The 10,255-nt window shown below is 45.9% G+C and overlaps 1 long non-coding RNA gene across 1 annotated transcript in view; it reads right to left on the bottom strand.

The window, feature by feature from the left end:
• Window positions 1-1,236: 1,236 nt before the first annotated feature.
• The window catches only part of LOC115944198 (uncharacterized), a 34,669-nt gene continuing 25,650 nt past the window's right edge, over window positions 1,237-10,255 (bottom strand). Inside the window, exon 4 of the long non-coding RNA XR_004078774.2 lies at window positions 1,237-1,783. This is a non-coding gene — a long non-coding RNA (uncharacterized LOC115944198). The remainder of the gene's footprint in view (window positions 1,784-10,255) is intronic.

Genomic DNA, 10,255 nt, shown 5'->3' with positions numbered 1-10,255 from the left:
ATTCTCCGCATCCCACCGCTCTGTACTTCTCAAAATTTGTGCATGTGGCATTACCCACATTAGAACTTTTTTGTTTATTTGTGACCAGATATTAATATAGGCATCTTTCTGTCTCAGCTTTGACAGAGGTCCCCAATACTCAGCTATCTGCTCTCCATGTTTCTCAGCAAGGTGAAAGACCATCTAAGTAGGTCCCACCCAAGAGTGACAAGGGGCAACGCAATCTCAGAAGAAAGCAATGGGAAACGTGGGTTTGAATACAGAAACTAAACGGCAGTCATAGCCTGAATTGGAAGGGTTGCTGTGGAGGAGGAGCAGCAGGGCATGTTGGAGAAGCCCACAAAAGCCCCAAGAGAAAGAAAATCATCCTAAGCACTGCCGGTGGCAGGGGGAGCCAAGACTATACCTGACCCTTAATTCTCTTGTTCCCCTCTTCAATTCAGATGCAGACTCTGGATTGATACTGTTTTGTAACTAAAAGTGACCAAAGCACTTTTTAATTATCTTAGGACCAAAAACACTAAAGGGCCTGCCTAGATTGCTCAACTAGTCCACACAGCATGTTTAAACAGGTAGGGTTCAGGGGCAGAGGAAAAATAAAGCTCTTTACCAATTGCCCACAGATTGTTCAACAGAGGACTGTTTGCTTGTTCGTCATCTGTCACGTACACACTCGACTCTAAGCCCCAGGACAGCAGAGACCTTGTTTCTCTGGTTAATTGCTTAGCCCCAGGCTCCAATCACTACCTGGCCCAGGCACTCAGTAAAGAGCTGTGGAGTGAACAAATATTCTCTCACGCAGATACAGCAAGAGATGATCAACATTGTCACTGTTTTAAGTTCTGAAGTTTTGGGGTGGTCTGTATGCAGCAAAATATACTAGAGCCTTGCACCCAAGCCATTTCCATCTACAAGGCAGAGTTCCTAGCCTTTAAATACCCCATCAGGTTGTGTGGTCTTGGAGGCGCTTCTCCCATGCTGTCCTGCTCTAAAGTGCCCTAACCTTAGGGTGCCTAGCAGGCTCAGCTGGTAGAACATGGGACACTTTTGATCTTGGGGTCATGAGTTCAAGCCCTACACTGTGTCTAGTGCTTACTTAAGAAACAAAAAAACAAAAAAACCTGTCCTAACCTCAAGCAAACACAAAGGTATATGTGGGACACAGTATGGAGGATGCTCTCTGAAGAAGAGGAAGGAAGGATAAGCATGAGACCTCAAAGAAAATGAGGGATCTGATTTCATCTCGAAGACACATGTATTTTTTGGATTGTTCACCGGATAGCTGGACACCAGGGCAGCAGACTTCAGACATATCATAAGTGACAGAAGCAGCAGTGGTCCCCTAAGTAGGAGACATACAATGATCTATTGCAGTATATATTATAAAGCCATTATAACTTTTATTCATATTTATTTTTTGTTTCCTTTCACTGCATGATTTATAATACATACATAATTTATAAACTAATACATAATAATTTATAAACTAAAAGCATACACAGATTTAAGTCTTTGCTCAAAAGCTTTTTTACCGGTAGGTAGAGTTACACAATCATAGATTGTTAGAGGCCAAAAAGGAACAAGACCTGGCCTGGGAAAACCTGGGCCCTCTCAGGCTGGGAGCCCTGGGCCCACTACAAGCACGTTACATTATCCATTCAACTGACAATACAGGTCCTTTCTGGGTGATTCTGTTCCACCGTCTTATAGCTGCAGGTCTCCTTGTTGAAGATTTTCTGGCACTTGGCTTTTGTGATAACACACAGGTGTAGTAGGGCTGTCACTGAGACAAGAGCAAGGTCTGTTAGAAGGGAATAGGATGCCCCGCCTCCCCAGGACTAGCTCCAACTGTCTGGGATGCCCCTCACCAACTTAAGGTCACTCTTTGGCTGGCAACACCGAAGTGCCACCTTCAGGAACCTGGACCTGAACACATAGAACCTGAACTATCAACACACAGATCATCTATGGCATCACTCTTAAATTCCACCTTGCCCTGCATGCACAGAAAGATAGCAGTAAGTTCTGATAGGCGCAGAAGCGGATCTGGGCTCTTGTGGGGCCAGGCAACTTGTTCCAGCCTGACTCTTCTTGCCCTCCCTACTCAGGATGTGCCAGCAGTACTGCTGCTTGAATATGGGAAGGGAACTGTCCCTGGCATGGAGGCCAGTTAGGATAGGAGCTGGCTCAGCCAAGAGGAACAAAGAATCACTCCAGGTGGGGGGCGCCTGAGTGGCTCAGGTCATGATCCCAGGATCTTGGGATTGAGCCCTGCGTCGTCTCATGGGGCTCCCTGCTCAGCAGCAAGTCTGCTTCTCCCTCTCCCATCCACCCTTCCCTCCCCCCGCTCCTGCTCTATCTCACTTGCTCGTGCTCACTCTCTCTCTCAAATAAAATTTTTTGAAAATATTAAAAAAAAAGAATCACTCCAGGTGGGGATCATAGAGCTCAGAAAGAATATGATGAAAACTAGGTGTTACCAGAGAGAGAACCAATTCTGAACTCAGGTTTGACTGCTCGCTGCTCTAAAATCAATACTCAAGAAACAAGTGATGGTGGGAAAGGAAAGGTTGCTTTATTCAGGAAGCTGGCAACCTGGGAAGATGGTGGACCAACATCCCAAAGACCATCTCCCCCATCCAGGTGAAGCCAGAAAGGTGTAAAGGGGAAAGCAGGGGAAACAGTGAGGGGGCACTCTGTGCAGGAGACCCTGGTACTCAGGTGGTTCATCATATGTTGACATGATGTGGAACAGACTTACTGCCATCAGTGGCAGCTGTTTTGGGTTTTTTTTTTTAAGATTATTTATTTATTTATTTATTTAACAGAGAGAGAGAGAGTGTAAGTAGGCAGAGCGGCATACAGAGGGAGAGGGAGAAGCAGTCTCTCCGCCAAGCAGGGAGCCCGATGCGGGGCTCGATCCCAGGATCCTGGGATCATGACCTGAGCCGAAGGCAGCCGCTTAACCGACTGAGCCACCCAGGCACCCCAGTGGCAGCTGTTTTCAAATGTGGTCAGGACTTATCTCCTGGGAAAGTCTGGGCCGTCACTCCTCAAGGCCAGTCAGTGGTCTGCAAAATCTCAAGGAAAGTAGGTTAGTTCTGCTACAAGCCAAGGGGCTTAGGTCGGCAAGCAAGCAGTGCCTAAGCTTGAAGCAAGTCAACCCTTAAGACCGGTTGGAGTGCTGTTACATAGGGACCATCTCCCTGGGATAATCCACCCACACATTCAATGGTGCAAACCATTTTAGGGCTCATCGCCCTCCAGAAACCCCAGATTTAAATTGCCCCTCCCCAAAGTGTACATAGAAGCAGCTATCTCCAGGGCCCTTTGTGATAATGTTTCCTTCCAAAAGGTGTCCCTTGACTTATTTTAACAAAAGAGGACATTTCAATATTCTCCCCAAAGAGTAAAAACCATAATGATAAATGGAAAAAGATTTTCCCAGGCACCTGCGGTGGGGGTCCTGGACAGTGGGGAGACCAGGGCAGTCTGGGCCTGGGCCTCCAACCTCAGGCTGGACCGCCGTGGGGCAGCTTGAGATCTGGACAGCGTCCCCTAGAAAATGCAATAGGTCAAAAAATTCTCCCAGAGAACAATGTAATCAAATCCTTTATTTTGTTACGGCAAAGGAAAAAAAAAAAAAGTTGGTGAGAAAAACTCGCTAGGCTGTGAGACAATTACAGGGCAAAGGAGTTGGCGCTGAACAGTAGGGAGAAATGCACACATTTCCTCTGGGTGAAGCAGTGTGCCAAACGGGATAGGCAATGCGGCAGGAAAGAGGGGAGGGGCACCTTGAGCCCAGACTAGATTTTCAGTTACTGACCCAGGCTCAGGGGACACAGAACTGGCAGAGAAAAGGCATTACATATTTGAGTTAATTTATATTTAAAATCTCATTTAATTTTCATATTCACCTGATTATCCCTATTTTACAGTGAGTAAACTGAGACTCAGAGAGATTAAGAAACTTATCAGGGTCACACAGCTGGTATACAAGAGAATGGAGATTCAGACTCAGTTACTCTGACTCTAGCACAGGGGCTCTTCTCACGTCACTCTTTTCTGTACTCGATTCACAGAACCCTGGAAGAGGGTTGTACTGACATACCTGTGATGATGCGGCACTGACCAGGGTGGGGGAGTGCCAAATCCAAGGGACGTGGATGCCTTGGCCTCTTTGGAGATGCACTCATATCAGAGAGGAACATTTCACTAGCCCTTAACTTGGTCCAGTACAATCACACCCTACAGCCACACTGACACTTTATAGAAAGACAATGTCAGATCTCTGGAACCACAAAACCAAGGTTCAGCTGTAATATGTGGTGACCCAACCAAGGCAATACCTGGGAACCTACTTCAGCCAGCCAGCCAGCCAGTCTCCCAATCCAATATCCTTCCTGTTCCATTAAGGACTTAGCATGGGGCACACTCAATACATATATTTGGAATTTTCCAGACACTTAAAATCTGTGGCACTCAGGTGTTTAAGTCAAGTGCTCATTCCTCCACTCACTGCTAGTGCCATAAGTCTCTCGGAGGCACTTGTTAAAATTCAGATTCCTTCGCCCCTATAGATTCTGATTCAGTAGGTTCTGGGATGGGCCCCAGAAATGTGTATTTCATCAAACTTCCCAGCTGTGTCTGTGATCAGGCAAGTTTGGGAAACGCTATTTATGCCAATGCTTCTGTCATCAGAGCAGCTCCTGTTCTTGCAAAATGCTACCGGCCGAGCCTGGCATGAAGACATCAGATGGACTGTGGGGAGGGGTGTAGGGAGTGGCTCTTATGGACATAGCTGCTGAGGAAATAGGACAATTAGGGTCATAATTTGGGTACTCTCTGTTTTATCACCCCAAGCACTAGACCTTTGGTGTCCACAGTAATCCAGCAAAAACATCTACACAAACTTTGTGCTGACTTGAGTTAAACTGAGCCAGTGAAGCAACACAGGGTTTAGAGTGTAAAGCACACTACAGGTCATCCTCTGCACCTTCACATGCAACCCCCTCCGCTGTGCTCACAGCCACTCCTGTTCTTGCAAATGGCCACAAGCTAAGGCTAAAGTGACACTGGCCAACTTCTAGAATACCTTCAGATGATTGGGTGTTATTTCCTATCCTGAGTACAACCCATCTGGATATAGGTATTTAATAATAAAATATTTATCAAGTTTCAAACCTACTTAAAGGAAATAAGCCGGGGCGCCTGGATGGCTCAGTCGGTTAAGCATCTGCCTTCGGCTCAGGTCAAGATCCCAGGGTCCTGGGATCGAGCCCCGCATCGGGCTCCCTGCTCGGCGGGAAGCCTGCTTCTCCCTCTCCCACTTCCCCTGCTTGTGTTCCCGCTCCCGCTGTGTCTCTCTCTGTCAAATAAATAAATAAAATCTTAAAAAAAAAAAAAGGAAATAAGCCTGGGGTAGAAGCACCCCAAATGTATGAAACATTATTCAGCCTCAAAAAGGAAGGAAATTCTGAGACATGCTATAACACGGATGATCCTTGAGGACATTATCTGGAAATAAGCCAGTCACAAAAGGACAAATACTGTATGATAGCACCTAGATGAGGTACCTAAGGTTGTCAAATTCATAGAGACAGAGTAAAATGGGGGTTGCCAGGGACTGGGTGGAGGAGGGAACAGATGGTTGTTTAATGAGCGCGGAGTTTCAGTTTGGGAAGATGAAAAAGTTCTGGAGATGGTGACACAGAAATGTGAATGTACTTAATGCCACTGAATTTTACACCTAAAAATGGTTAAAATGGTAAATTTTATGTTTTATATATCTTACCACAATAAAAAAAGGAAGGAAGGAAGGAAAGAAGAAAGGAAGGAAGGAAGGAAAGGAAGGAAGAAAGAAAAAGAAAGGAATGGCACTGAAAAACTAAACCTCCTTCAGGATGGGAATTTGAAAGAAGGGAGTACGTATTCCTCAGAGAGCAGCCCAACAGAGCTGAATCCCCCAACTGGCCCTACTGACTTGAGACTTCCTCGTAGCAACAGTTAATTCCATCTTGGCCACAAAGACACTCCTCACAGACCTTAGTCTCCCACTTGGAATTCGGCAATTGTGTGACTCCATCAAGATCCTTGCACTCTAAAATAATACATGTGGTATTGTGGCAGCGTCAGTGGGTCCCCAAGTCATGTAACTCGGGCCAGCCTTGCCATCTGCTCCTCACTCAGAAGGGGACAATCTCATCAATATTAAAGTTGTCTAAGAAAAGTGCTTCTGGGTTCACCCACAGCTAAATTCCAGTACTGTCCAGTTCATGTCACTGATCATTTTCTTACAGCAAGCTTAAATCCTTCCAAATTTTATTTCAGAACAGACATTTCAAGAAAAAATAAGGCCTTCCTCTTTAATCAGATAGCTGTTATGAGCCGAAGTGTGCCTGGGGCCAAGTTTCTTGTTTTGTTTTTTCTGTGGCATTATCTCTGGAGAAATGCTTCATTTCTCCTCTTTCCTTTGGTTCTGAACCCCAAATACACATGTAAAATATCTTGAGTATTTTTAAATTTATGCCTGGGCGCCACCCCAGAACAATGAAATCAGAATCTCTGAGCATAGGGTTGAGCCTGCCATATTTTTAGAAAACTCCCCAAGTGATTCGAATGTTCAACCAAGGGGGAGAGCCCCTGCTTCAGATCCTCGGTGATCCAAGTGTGCTGGAAGAACTAGCAGCTTCAGCACCCCCTGAGGCCATCCTGGACATCACTCCCACCCCAGGCCCACAGAATCATAACCTGTATTTTAACAAGATTCCCAGAAGGTTGGCATGCACATTAAAATTTGAGAAGTACTGCTTTGAAATTATCGACGGTTTTCCACTGTGGCTACAGGTAGGAGTTGATCAAGAAGTTTTTAAGTATGCAGCTCCTACCCTGAAGAGTCTGATGTACCTGGTCTGGGATGGGGCCTGAGCATTGCTAAGTTTCAAAAACCCTCCACAAAATTCTCAAACAGCTAGGGTTGAGAACTACTATCTTATATAAATGGCACATTAAAGTTCCTCATTTTACTCCATTTCTATATCTGCACTAATCCTCTCATGTACATTCAAAGGCCTACATCTGCCAACAGGTTACATCTACCAGGCTGCAATAATATAACAAATTGAGAAGCCAGACCTACCATTAGATAAACCACATGGAGTGTGGTTATTTGGTATGGCACTGAGCATTGCATAAAGTGACAAAGGCAGCCAAAACCCAGAGGCTGCCCAGAACATTATGTAATGTAAAGCAGGGCTGGGAAGGAGAACTAATGAATTCAGATGGTAATCACCAAGTGAATGTCTTCTACCAGGATGCCTGCTGGACTCTGGCAGGTGGTTTAAAGGTGGAGCTTCTACCCTCAGGTAATCTAGCAAAGAAAGAAGACCTACACAGAATACTTCAAATAAACTGGAAAAAGCTAAATGTGAGTCCCAAGTCACAGAGCAATGAGAGTGCGCTATTTTATTACAGAGGAGGTTCAAGAAACCCTTGTGGATAGGTGATTTTTAGCTGCTTTTTCAGAGTATGTATAATTTAAAGAATAGAAATGATGGGCGCCTGGGTGGCTCAGTCCGTTCAAGCGACTGCCTTCGGCTCAGGTCATGATCCTGGAGTCCCCAGATCGAGTCCCGCATCGGGCTCCCTGCTCGGCAGGGAGTCTGCTTCTCCCTCTGACCCTCCCCCCTCTCATGTGCTCTCTCTCTCTCATTCTCTCTCTGTCAAATAATAAATAAAATCTTTAAAAAAAAAAAAAAAAAGAAAAAAAGAAATGAGGCAGTAGGGCGCCTGAGTGGCTCAGTTGGTTAAGCATCTGCCTTCAGCTCTGGTCAAGATCCCAGGGTCGTGGGATCGAGTCCCGCATTGGGTTCCCTGCTGAGCAGGGAGTCTGCTTCTCCTGGTGGAGGAGGTGAACAGCAAGAATAATTATTTAAGGGGCGCCTGGGTGGCTCAGTCGTTAAGCGTCTGCCTTTGGCTCAGGTCATGATCCCATGGTCCTGGGATTGAGCCCCACATCGGGCTCCCTGCTCCGTGGGAGGCCTTCTTCTCCCTCTCCCACTCACCCTGCTTGTGTTCCCTCTCTCACTGTGTCTCTCTCTGTCAAATAAATAAATAAAATCTAAAAAAAAAAAAAAAAGAATAATTATTTAATGTCTAATACCCAGAGGGAAATAGAGGTATGTATGGGAAGCAAAATGCACAAGGATGGTTTCTGTTATGGCAATTTTTATGTAGAGGGATGTGAGAGTGCATCTCCAACTTCTTAAAACTGTTTGCAACATTTGACTTCACCTTTTCACTTGGAGGACTTGATTCTAAGAAGGATGGCACAGCGAAGGAGACAGACACTCCTCCTCAACAATACTCACTGCAGTGGGAAAATTGAAAAAAACAAGCAAACAAACCCAAATGCCCAAGAATAGGGCTGGTTGAAAACATGCTGATTCAAGAAAACAAAATAAAAATAAAACAAAACGAACAAACAAAAACCTGGTAAACCAAGGAGGTAAGAGAATATGAAATGCCATGAGCAAACGATCACTATGTATCATGAAGTGAAATACGGCAGGTTACATCACAATTATCTACCATGGTGATGAGCAGGAATCTTTACAGGCTGTGTACCCAGGGAAAGTCACACCAAACTTATACAAGAGAGGGCAATCACCCACTTGGCACTATTCAGAAAGACACCTCACCAAGAACACATTCAGTGTTTACAGAAGGTCGACTACCGACAAGAAACTATGTTTTTAGATGCCTTACTTGTTCATAAATCAAGTCTCTACCCCAATACGTTTACTTTTGCCATCTGCACCCCTCCTTTGCCCTTAACTTGAAAGAGCAGAGGAGAGGAGAACTGCTTTCCTGAGCCTTCATCCTGTAGATGGCCAGGCACATGACTCATGGATGCCAATCCACAGCCAGGTGGCCAAGCTGGACTCCAAGAAGGCGTGAGACTAGTTCAGTGGGTCAGCTCAGCAGAGCCGCCAGGGCACTGCTCTTGGAGTCTGAGAGCAGGAATGTCCCAAACCCAGCCTCCAGGGCATGAGAGAGCAGCACTCGGGAGCCCTGTTTTCCCTTGACAAGCCACTTGGGCTCGAACAGCTCGAACTTCCTAGAACTCTTCTTGAATCTTAAGTCTTTACTCCCTGCTGCATCAAGCAAGCCTTCCTCCTCTTTGTTCAACAATGATCTTCCAAAAAACCCTGCTTGCTCCCATGATGCCCAGGATGGCTTTTAAGGGGCAGCAACAAGTAGAGCCTCCTGGTATATTTAAAGGACTTACCATTTATATGAGTTTGCTCAGGCTGCCATAACAAAATATCCCAGACTGGGGGGCTTAAACAACAGAAATTTATTTTCTCACAGTTCTGGAGGCCAGAAGCCTGAGATCCAGGTGTTGGCAGGATTTGTTCCTTCTGAGGCTCTCTCCTTGGTTTGCAGATGGCCTTCAGCTTCCTGAGTATTCACATGGTCTTTCCTCTATGCCCATCTGCTTCTTAATCTTCTCAAAAGGACACCAGTCAACCTGGATTAAGGCTCATCCTTGTTTTACCCACAATTACATCTTTAAAGGCCCTATCTCCAGGGGTGCCTGGGTGGCTCAGTTAAGCCTCTGCCTCTTAATTTCGGCTCAGCTCATGATCTCAGAGTCCTGAGATTGGGCTTCAGACTTAGGGCTTCAGGCTCCATGCTTAGTGGGGAGTCTGCTTGAGGTTCTCTCTCTCCCTCTGCCCCTCCCCCCCACTATGCACGCACTCTCTCTCTCAAATAAATAAACAAATCTTAAAAAAATAAAGGCCCCATCTTCAATAGAGTCACATTCTGAGGTACAAGGGCTTAGGACTTCAACATATGAATTTTGGGGGAACACAATGCAACCCACCACACCATTTTGTCCCTAATTGCTCCACAGCTTGCTAGAGTGCCTCAAATTCCACCCAGGGTTTTCCTCTACCCACAGAGTAGAGCTCAGGCCTCTTCACCAATTGGCTCTCCAGGGTCTTCAGAGCTGACCACAGTGATCCTCTCCGGTGCCATCCTCTACCAGCCCTAAAATCAGTCTTACCACCCCCCAACACTGCTTGGGGTACTCTCCTGCTCCCTTGAAGGCCTGCTTCCCCACTCACCAAGGAAACCACAGGCTCCTGCACACTTCTGCTTTTACCACATATGTTTAAACCACATCAGCTCTAAGTTCCTGGAAGTCAGGGGCATATTTTTCATGGCTTGTAGCCCCTTGGTTTCTTTT

Source organism: Leptonychotes weddellii, chromosome 6 (genome assembly GCF_054177405.1).
Source record: "Leptonychotes weddellii isolate Sample4059 chromosome 6, ASM5417740v2, whole genome shotgun sequence".
NCBI lineage: Eukaryota > Metazoa > Chordata > Mammalia > Carnivora > Phocidae > Leptonychotes > Leptonychotes weddellii.
Note: the sequence above shows the minus strand (reverse complement) of the source record. Positions and strands in the feature narration are given on the sequence as shown.